This window comes from Schistocerca serialis, chromosome 6 (genome assembly GCF_023864345.2).
Source record: "Schistocerca serialis cubense isolate TAMUIC-IGC-003099 chromosome 6, iqSchSeri2.2, whole genome shotgun sequence".
Classification (NCBI taxonomy): Eukaryota; Metazoa; Arthropoda; class Insecta; order Orthoptera; family Acrididae; genus Schistocerca; species Schistocerca serialis.
The window spans coordinates 184,415,825-184,427,436 of record NC_064643.1 but is presented as its reverse complement, the minus strand read 5'-3'; the positions used below and the strand labels follow the sequence as shown (position 1 = coordinate 184,427,436).

At 41.7% G+C, this 11,612-nt stretch overlaps 1 pseudogene; it reads left to right on the top strand.

The window, feature by feature from the left end:
• The first annotated feature begins 1,072 nt into the window (after nt 1-1,072).
• LOC126485447 (5S ribosomal RNA) lies at nt 1,073-1,190 on the top strand (annotated as a pseudogene).
• Nucleotides 1,191-11,612: the final 10,422 nt, after the last annotated feature.

The window sequence follows — 11,612 nt, the reverse complement described above, 5'->3', positions numbered from 1 at the left end:
ACCTGAATTTTGTTCTCTCTGGCAACCCCTGAAAAATGATGAAAAGAAAAATGTTTATCGTTTATTATTTTTCCGCTGTTAATCCAGTAAGTGTATCACATGAGACATCACGTTGTCTTCTTTACGACATTTGTGACACATTTTACAGACATAATGCACGTGTGACACTGAATGTAAGTGAAAAAATTTTGTCATTGTTGGACCCATAGTTTAGGATATAAGACGTCATAAACAATTAGATGCATTGAAAACTGCCGCGTAATACACGATGTTTAACTTCATTGCTTCTTTGCTATTGACTCCATTCGCAATAAATTTCGCAGACAGTATTCATATATGCCACCGAATGTAGCTACAAAATTATATCGTTGTACGCTACATAGTTCAGTAGATGCAAATAATAAACATTAAGCACGAGGCCAGAAGCTGCGTGGTAGGGCGTGGAAATACAGCTGTAAGTAAATACCTGGACAATGCCGAGCATTCAACTTGTTTCAGATTTATCTGAGCTGTAAAAACTTTTTTTTTTTTGCATTGTCAGATGACAGGAAATGAGCGTGTATCGAACTGTCGTACTAAAACATGGGCAGTTCCTCAACGCTGTATACTAGCGTTGCTGTCGCTTCTGTTTTTCATATACAGTAATGACTTTACTTTCAAGTGTAGCAGTTAACTCTAAAGCTGTCATACTTGCGGATTATATATGCATACTAATGCAGCAGATACTGTAAAGACATACCAAGGACAGAAGCAACGCTTGGTACATTGATAACTGGCACGGTGTTAGCTACATTAAACACAGTACACGTACTGGAATGAAGATCCTCGCGACGAAGTCCTCGTACATCGTATTCCCAGTTTCATCGCCAATTCAGATAAGGTAACAAAAAAGATCTCTAGGTTTCGACGATTGTCTCCATCGTCTTCGTCAGGAGATCCTGGTTGTCATACAGCGCAGTTCCACTCAAGGTTGTTCTCACTCAACCTTATCTTTGTAGCCTCTTCAATGACGGTCATAGCAGAAAAATATATGTGACAAGATTTTTTTATTCGTTCTTTTAACATTATTCGTGGCAGCGGCCTTTCCGCAGTGGATACACCGGTTCCCGTGAGATCACCGAAGTTAAGCGCTGTCGGGCGTGGTCGGCACTTGGATGGGTGACCAGTCAGGCCGCCATGCGCTGTTGCCCTTTTTCGGGGTGCATTCAGCCTCGTGATGCCAATTGAGGAGCTGCTCGACCGAATAGTAGCGGCTTCGGTCAAGAATACCATCATAACGACCAGGAGAGCGGTGTGCTGAACCCACGCCCCGGCTATCCGCATCCTCCACTGAGGATGACACGGTGGTCGGATGGTCCCGGTAGGCCACTCGTGGCCTGAAGACGGAGTGCTTTTAATCTTATTCGTCAAACTGTGCTCAGTAACAGCTCGGTTTTTGAAATCTCAATTTTTAATCTGCCGTTGGTGTACCGCACAACGTTAGGTGAAAATTGTTCTTACCCTTGCGCGGCGTCTCGTATCAACGACAATCAACTGCTCGTGACGAAGGGGATGGGGGCAATAGACGGAAGTCTCATGTTCTTATGCTAGCTTATCGGCAAGAAGACCGAGCACATTTCATACACGTTACAACAAGTCTGCTGAACAAAATTCTGTCCGTACTGATATTCAACATTTTTACGAAATGCTACGGTTGGGGAAGAAGAAGACTCCACACAGCGGGGACTGAGAGTGGATGGTAAGCTCTCCTGAGACACACTTCTTCGTGAAGATTCCTACAAAATGTCAATAAATGGTTCAAATGGCTCTGAGCACTATGGGACTCAACATCTGAGGTCATCAGTCCCCTAGACTTAGAACTACTTAAACCTAATTAACCTAAGGACATCACACACACTCATACCCGAGGTAGGATTCGAACCTGCGACCGTAGCAGCAGCGCGGTTCCGGACTGAAGAGCCTAGAACAGCTCGGTCACAGCGGCCGGCAAAACGTCAATACTGTTACATTTAAAAGTAGAGAATTTCCCACATTCAGCTTTCAATTTAATGGCCCCTACATTTATTTGATTACTCGGCAACTCTCCGCGAATGTTTGGCAGAGAACGCAAGACACCATTTTCAAAATATATCTGTACTGTTCCACCCTCGAAAGGCGTTTAGGGAAAACAAATTTCTAATTCTTCTCAGGTGAGGTCTAATTTCACTTAGCTTATCGCGATGTTCATTCCTGATTATGTAACTGCGTGCTAACAAAAGTTTTGCAATCGGAGAAGAAATTTTTTGTTTGATAACATTTCGTCGCGACCGGAAACGTCTTTGTTTTAATCACTGCCACTCTTCACCCAGCATATCCATTCTAGTCTGTCTTCTTGATAACACCAAACCAGCTGGCCTTCTTTGAATTTTTCCTTACGGCTTCTGTCAGTTCTGTCATCTAATGGTCGCATACTCTGTTCAAGAATCACAAGAGGAGGAGATACACTTGGAAGAGACCGGGTAATACGGGAAGATTTCGGTTAGATTACATCATGGTCAGACAGAGGTTCTGAAATCACATACTGGATTATAAGGCGTACCCAGGAGCAGATATAGACTCAGATCACAATATAGTAGTGATGGAGAGTAGGCTGAACCTTAAGAGATTGGTCAGGAAGAGTCAATACACAAAGAACTGGGATACAGAAGTACTAAGGAATGAAGAGATACGCTTTAAGTTCCGTAAGGCTGTAGATACTGCAATAAGAAATAGCTGTAGGCACCACAGTTGAAGAGGAATGGACATCTCTAAAGAGGGCAATCATCGAAGTTGGAAAAAAAACATAGTTCCAAAAAATGTATCTACGAAGAAACGATGGGTGACAGAAGAGATACTTCAGCTGAACGATGAAAGAAGGAAGTACAAAAATGTTCGAGGAAATTCAGGAATACAGAAATACAAGTCGCTGAGGAATGAAATAAATAGGAAGTGCAGGGAAGCTGAGACGAAATGGCTGCATGAAAAATGTGAAGAAATGATTTTCGGAAGGAATGACTCAACATGCAGGAAACAACTTTCGGTGGAATTAAAAGCAAGGGTTGTAGCATTGAGAGTGCAAAGGTAATTCCATTGTTAAATGCAGAGAAGAGAGCGGATAGGTGGAAAGAGTGCATTGAAGACCTCGATGAGGGGGAATATTTGTCTCATGTGATAGAAGAAGAAACAGGAGTCGATTTAGAAGAGATGGGGGATCAAGTATTAGAATCAGAAGTTAAGAGAGCTTTGGAAGACTTTAGATAAAATAAGGCAAAATGGATAGATAACATTCCATCAGAATTTCTAAAATCATTGGGGGAAGTGCCAAAAACGACTGTTCACTTTGGTGAGTAGAATGTATGACTCTGGCGAAATACCATCTGACTTTCGCAAAAATATGATCCACACAATTGCGAACACTGCAAGGTCTAACAAGTGCGAGAATTATCGCAACATCAGCATAATAGTTCATGAATCCCAGTTGCTGACAAGAATAATATACAGAAGATCGGAAAAGAAAACTGAGCATTTGTTAGAGGACCCTCAGTTTGGCTTTAGGAAAGGTAAAGGCACCAGAGAGGCAATTATGACGTTGCGGAAGCAAGACTAAAGAAAAATCAAGGCTCGTTGATAGGATTTGTCGACTTGGAAAAAGCTGTCCCGACGCAGCGTGCAGCTTCCCAGTATGTAGCAGTAACATGTGGTGGTATTGTCGAGGAACTAGCAATTTTTCCACAGTGGCAGAGCCGATTTTGGTTCAGTATTTCGCACTATACTCCTGCAGAATGTATCTCTGGTCGTAAATTTGCTCCAGATTCTCGCGTTTTTGTAATGCGATGACACAGATTGCCAATGCGATCATTTCGCTTGTGTCTCGATCTCTTCGTTTGTACTGATGAAAGTCGTTTGATATCCTTTTTGCGTTAGTTCAGCCTTGATTTCATCCGGTGGGTTTTCTTCAGGACAGCTCTTCATTAGCACCTCCAACCCGCGTTGTTCTGGCCTTGGTGAGTGAAGGAAAGCATGTTATTATTCCATTAAATTATTGGCGATTCCATAATCGTCAGTAGACTTAAAATGGTATTTGATTTTATCTCCCTTGTATATTGCTCGCAAGGATCCTGAGACTGCTTCTTTCAGAGCTTTGTTCAGTTGAAACTGTTTTGTCGTGTGGTGTACTACCCGGGGAGATCCCGTGAGATTTCTTCGTTGTTGTGTCTTGTAGCTAGGTGTCGCCGTCTGCCTGTCCATACTGTCGCCGTCGTCTTGACGCTAGGGTAGAGAAGGGGTCCTCCGTTGGGATATAGCAGATGAGCTACTCGTGGTGTTTCTTGCTGGTACGAATGTCTTCTCTTCCATCGTTGTCAGCTCTCCTCCTCTTGCCTGAGACCAGCGTGTGATCGCCTTCGGCAGCATTGGTTTCGAGTCTGCTGTTAGATATGCGGAGTCATGTGCTGACGTTGGCGCTGCACTGTCCAAGGTTACTTCTTCTTTTTCACTGTGCTCGTCATCTATGACGTCTGGCGAAGACGAAGAGTCGACCTCGGAATCAGATGTGTTCGACCGACTTAGAGACCAGATCTCTTCCTCTTCTGATGTGTTTCTTCGTCTGTCTTGTTGTGGGCTTCCATGTCTCGGGTTTGAATCCTTTCCGCTCTATAAGAGTGTCTCTTGTACCGGGACATCCTCCTCTAGCTTTACTTTTCCTCAACAGCAATTGTCGATGCCAGCATTATTTTTCGAATTTTGGAGAGGACAGTATTATCTCTGTTGCTTTTCTGAAAACTGTCATATAATTTTGTACACAGTATGTTATATTTCAAGCTGAAATTTATGATAAGGAATTACTATATAAAATGTTTTATTTCCGACGTCATAATAATCGATAAATAGTAGTTCTGAATGTACAGTTAAAATTACTTTTTTTTAAGAAACATTTGAAATTACGAATTATTTGCAGACTTAAAATTTCTTTTATTAATTACGCAATCCTGTACTGTTTACTATGTTTATTTCTGGACTCGTTTATGAAATAATGATCGAAATTAATAACGTTACGAAAACTAGTAGGAATTCATTTATTAAGAAAAATTGTAAACCCTTTGGAATATTGTTATTTCCGCAGAGTGTGAGAGTCGTAAGCTTGCCTCCGGTGTGATCGGATACATTTTTGCATAAAAGTTGCAACAGTGTAATTTCGGCTTTTTCAATGTGAAAAATCAAAATACTTTATGATATACTAAAAGTCAGAAAATCGGTGGAAGATATATTTACATAAAAAATTCTGTAAAAACAATCTTCCAATGTATTCAGTTCAAACCAACCATGAGGACCTGATGTTAGATTTTAAGCTTCAAGAATCAGATCCCTAGACAAGAAGAACTGGAGCAATCTCATCATGACAAGCTAAGTAAGCCTGAAAGTTTATTGTACTCTTCGCTCCTCTCAAATCATCATAAAAGACTTTGCTTATTAATTACTTGGACTGGGCATTGTTTAATGTAGACAACATACGGAAGAAGGAAGGAGGGAGAAGATTACACCCTCCTCTCCCGTTCGTTGTCTGAAGTTGATATCGTTGCTATCATTCCCTTTGATGTGGATACATTTCTTTGTTTCTGCATCTTGGACGATGTAGTAGACTGCCCGATACCTTTAGGAGACAAGGATATGTTGGTGCAGTGTCCCTAGTCGCGTTGTACTCCGATTAAAATTACTTTGTGACTGACATCTCAGAGAGCCAGTCGCCACCAGATCGTATTTCTTTCTCGCGCGCCACACACTCGCTATACTACCTGGTTCGTAAGTACGTACAGGTCCCTGTGCAGCAAGGCTGACTGTACGCCGCATCACTAATCCCCGTCACTGCAATCTGTCAGTCACAAAGCAATTTTGATCAGAGCATAGTATAGCCTCTACCCTACACGCTGCCTCACGTTACAAGATGTGCGCTTGTCCCGCCACAGAAGGGTGCCTCGCCTTGAGAGTTCCCTAACCAATGCCTAAAGTCCAGGCTAACCCCGAACACTCGCCTGGTTCATCAGTGTAATTCTCTGAAATGCACGGAACAGCAGACAGTACTGTTCATTTCTCAGTGACTTGTCACCATAACTACCAGTCATGGCGCGCACTAGTAAGTACGGAAGCTCTTCATGTACAATCTCCTTTATCTGATGAACTGTTTTTCTACGTTTTTCCTACATAATTCTAGCGGTTCGGCAGAGTGTCACTTACTAATGGCCGACATTTCCCCTTCCTTCGCCCATTATTGATAACCATCATAAGCTATTTGGTCTCACCTTGAAACACCCCCCTTAGAAAAATTTATAAATGACAGTGGTGGAAAACCTCTTACGTTATTTGATTTTCAAACAGCTGAGCAAAACTGAAGGTACTCAGTCATTTCTCTCTTTACTTATTCTGATCAACAGTAAAGTGACACAATTTTTTTTTTTTTTTTTTTTTTTTTTTTTTTTTTTAGCGCTACGCATTCTGACTTTTAATAATCCCTACAAAAGAATGGCCCTGACTAACAATAACCTATACCTTTCATGAATAACTTACCTCACAAAAATCTTCGTTACTCAAACTATTGCAATACAGCGTGCGCCACTACTGCCAGGTAAAAGATTATAACTACTGAAGGCACTAACTACTGATAGGCACCGGCCGGAGTGGCCGACCGGTTAAAGGCGCTACAGTCTGGAACCGCACGACCGCTACGGTCGCAGGTTCGAATCCTGCCTCGGGCATGGATGTGTGTGATGTCCTTAGGTTTAAGTAGTTCTAAGTTCTAGGGGGACTTATGAGCACAGCAGTTGAGTCCCATAGTGCTCAGAGCCATTTGAACCATTTTTACTGATAGGCATACTTAGCAAATGACAGATTTTGAGAGAACAAACAATGTATTTACCTTAATAGTGTTCAAAAGTCATAGTATATATATATCAGTTCATGACATCCAGTCTTACAAATCTCCTTCCGCTCTCAAAACTCTGCCATCTAACTCCCCACATCCACCACTGCTGGCGGCTCACCTCCAACTGCGCAACGCTACGCGCTGTTCACATCCAACTGCCCAACACTACAATAGCGAATATTCCAACAATGCCAACCAGCCACAGATTGCACACAGCACAGTCAGTGATTTCCATACCGGGCGCTACGTGGCGTTACCAACATAAAAACCTAAACAGCCTACTTACAACCTACTGGATATCGCACGTTAGGGTGTTCAGGCATTCGCATCCATGTCGCCGTTGCAAGTCTCCTAACGTCACCCACCCACTTTTCATGTGGTCGTCGTTTCGGTATATTATTACCTCTAGAAAATCAGCAAACAACTTTCTCTTATGATGGTTAGGCAAACAGCTTTGGTTCTGAAGATTCCTCGAGACCCCACAGGCTGCACGTTATACTCTTCAGGCATACACATCCATGTCGCCGTTGCAAGTCTTCTAATGTCACCCCACCCACTTTTCATGTGGTCGTCGTTTCTCTACACCTTTATCTCTTGAAAACCAGCTAACAGCTTCCTCTTAAGATGGTTATATAAGCAGCTTTCGTTTTGAACATTTCTCGAGATGCCATAGACTCTACATAATGAGTGTGTTTTCCTCTGTACTAGATTTTTCGCGACAGTCTTATTGAACGAAATGGCCGAGAAATTTTATTTTTTCACTTTTTCTATTTGGTGACACCTCTTCCTAAAATTTTTGGTGAATTTCTTTTGTTCGTAATGAATTCTGTTCTCTCTACAGATATTCTTAAACTTGTTTCATCTGTCTTGAAGAGACTAGCCGACGAAAAAAAACCGTTGCAATCAAATAATTTATCGCAAAAGCAGTTCAGGCAAACTTATTCGCAAATTAATACACATTTCTAAATACACGTGTAAACATTCTATTATCATCGCAATTTCTGTTTCGTCTTCCCTTTACAAAGATTAAAATCTCACATATTGAAATAATCGTTCATCTCTATGTTGTACCTATTAACTCTGAGATTGGCAGATTGCAGTGGCGTGGCCAGCGTTTCGGGCTCTTTAGTTTTTAACCCAGCAGCATTGCTCTTAGGCAGCAACGACGTTTAAGTTCAAGAAAAGTCTTAATTTCACTCCTTTGACTGCAACTGTGTTTTCTGTACTGATAAAATGGAGCAATTTTAGATCTGATAGTGCAGTGCCGAACTAAAATTTGGTGGTTACTTAGACTACTGTACTAACTCACGGTCTGAACGTCTCTGTATCTTTCCTTGAGGTGCAGGGGAAGAGGGGTGAAGAGATAGGTCGAGGAACGAAAAGAAACGGCAATCATTTTTTCTATTCTTATTTATTGGCTTTTAAGTCCCTAACTATACAGCTACACTCAGTTTTTAATCTATCATAATTCTTACAGTTTCTTAGCACATTCTTAACAGGTTTAAGGGGGGTCAGATATAATGTTTTTGCTGAAATGCACTAAGAGATGTAGCGAGTTAGAAACGATGGTCCAGCATGAAAAACATTTTGTATTCCTTTGGGCCAGTTAAAAGCAAAATAGGGAGTAAATCGGAGAGAGATAAAACCGTAATGGAAGGTACACACTGCGTAGTTAGACAATTAATACATCTCATCACCATTTTCATCCTCATTTATTGTACGTACACAGACTATTTAGGCCCATGGCAGGAGACAAATATATACAGATACCATACATAGAACATAATGAAAAGAGTAACATATGAAGTCCACTAATCATGACAAAATAGTCGGAACAAATGGTTCAAATGGCTCTGAGCACTATGGGACTCAACTGCTGTGGTCATAAGTCCCCTAGAACTTAGAACTACTTAAACCTAACTAACCTAAGGACATCACACACATCCATGCCCGAGGCAGGATTCGAACCTACGACCGTAGCGGTCGTGCGGTTCCAGACTGTAGCGCCTTTAACCGCTCGGCCACTCCGGTCGGCCTAGTCGTAACATCTCAGAAATTTATCACATATGATTGTCCGTCTACTCCTCTATCGGGTATCTTCAGTGCTGGCTGTTGGCTCTGCTTCTTGCGGGTTCACTGAGGTCTTGTCTCTCCACCTCGAACTCTTACAAGGGAACCTCCCCATCGCACCCCCCTCAGATTTAGTTATAAGTTGACACAGTGGATAGGCCTTGATAAACTGAACACAGATCAATTGAAGAAACAGGAAGAAGTTGTGTGGAACTGTGAAAAAATAAGCAAAATATACGAACTGAGTAGTCCACGGGTCGCATAGGCAACATCATGGACAACATGAGCTCAAGAGCGTCGTGGTCCCGTGGTAGTGAGAACAGCTGTTGAACGAGAGGTCCTTGGTTCAAAGCTTCCCTGGAGTGAAAATTTTATTTTCTTTATTTTTGCATAGTTATTATCTGTTCGTTCGTTCATTGACGTCTTTGTTAACTGTAATAAGTTTAGTATCTGTGTTTTGCGACCGCATCGCAAAACCGTGCGATTAGTAGACGAAAGGACGTGCCTCTCCAATTGGAACCGAAAACATTTGATCGCAGGGTCATAGGTCAACCGATTCCTCCACAGGAAAACACATCTGATACATTCTATACACCACTGGTGACGGCATGTGCGTCACATGACAGGAATATGTTGTCGACCCACCTAACTTGTACACTTGGCGAAGGGGTAAAAAGACTCTTCTACCTTGCCCGATTTAGGTTTTCTTGTGGATGTGATAATCACTCCCAAAAAAGTGATGAAAACATAAGAGTTTGTCACATAAACTGAAAATAAAAAATTAAAGTTTTCACTCGATGGAAGATTTGAACGAAGGACCTTTCGTTCCGCAGCTGCTCACGTTACCACGAGACGACGGCGCTCCTGCGTTCCTAGTGTCCTTGACGTTGCCTATCTTCCCATGAACTACTCAGTTTGTATATTTTGCTTATTTTTTTCACAGTTCCACACAACTTCTTCCTGTTTTCTCAATTGATCTGTTTTCAGTTTTTCAAGGCCTATCCACTGTGCCAACTTATAACTAAATCTGAGGGGGGTGCGATGGGGAGGTTCCCTTGTTAGACGTCTACCAGTTGGCCGGTGTGGAAATACTCTGTTAGGGAGAGTGCCCTCTGCTCGTAGAATATGTCATACCCACTTTAGCCTTCTTGTTGCAATCACTCTCCCAGTATCAGCTTCCTTAAACCGCCGATACGGATCTTCATTGTACCTTCTTTCCCACCTTGCAGTTTCTGTCTTGTACGCCGGGCCATACATTTTCCTCAAATCTTCCTCTCAGATGCACGAATGCGCTCTTCCATTGTCTGTGTACCTGCCCACGTCTCATAGCCATACAATACAACCCGTCGCACTGGTGACAGATACAGCTGTATTTTGTTTTGCTGAGGTACGACGCGTGACGCGCGCTTTAAATTTTAGTGCACCCGGTTTGCATTTATTATTTTTTGTCTAAAATCCTTCTCCACCACACTTTTATTCGACAATATTGATAACAGGTCGTTGAATTTTTCAACTCTATTAAAATTGTGTTCGTCTATACTGACGGCGTCCATATCATTTTGTCGACGTGAGACTACCATGTACTTTGTTTTGTTATTGTTGATCTATATTCCTAGTGTGTTCACTTCCAGCAATCAATCGAGAGGTATCTGCTGTCACCTCATGCAAAGTTTCGCCCAAAATCACCACATCATATACATACGCAAGGATCGTATCACTTTCAACAATCTCCATCACCCTATTACGACCAACTGCACGTCTCACCTTTTCCGGTGCTATGTTTAACGGAAACAGTGAGAGAGGGTCGCCCTATCTCAACGCATTCTTAACTGTGAAGGGTAACGACAATTGATCTGCAAAGCGTGCTGGACAGTTTGATCCGCTGCAACAAGGTGCAATTGTAGTGGGACGCGAAATTGAAGCGTCACCCATCCACCAGTGTCAGCCCAGTTTGCAGGTGAATATAAGTTTAATTTAGTTTTGTTTATGTAATTTTTGTAGTATTTGTGAATTGTCTAAAGTTTTGTATTTATTTTTTATGCTTCATGTACGGAGAGGGCGGCGCAACGAACAGAGACCAGAGAGAAAATTGCTGGCCACTATACGTCGCGGGTCGACAGCCAAAGAGCGACAGAAGATTCTGAAACCGATTTGTTGCGTCGTGCTTCTAAAAATTGAAAATGAATAATTTGTAATGTTTTGTACAACAATGACGTCGTAGAGAGTTTAATCTTATTAATAATGTTAGTTTTGTCTCGTCAAGGCTCAGGTTCACGTCTGTATGTAGGAAGATAATAAACTAGTGGATGTTACTAAAGTTGAAATACGTGTTCCGAGGATTTATTTATGAAGAATTATGTGAATGAATTAATAATATATTTGACAAGATTATTGGATTTTGACAGCGTTCATCGCGACTTTGAATCTCAAAAAGTTTATTCAATGTGGTTCTAATATCGATTAAATCAGATAACGTGTATCAATATAATTTCTGAGGAGAAACAAACGACATCTAAAATTGAAAAAGTTTACGCAAACCAGTTGGCCCGAGTGACGTAATTCTGTGCATACGACTCAAATGATGTTTTACAGTTTCGTTCAAGAACCA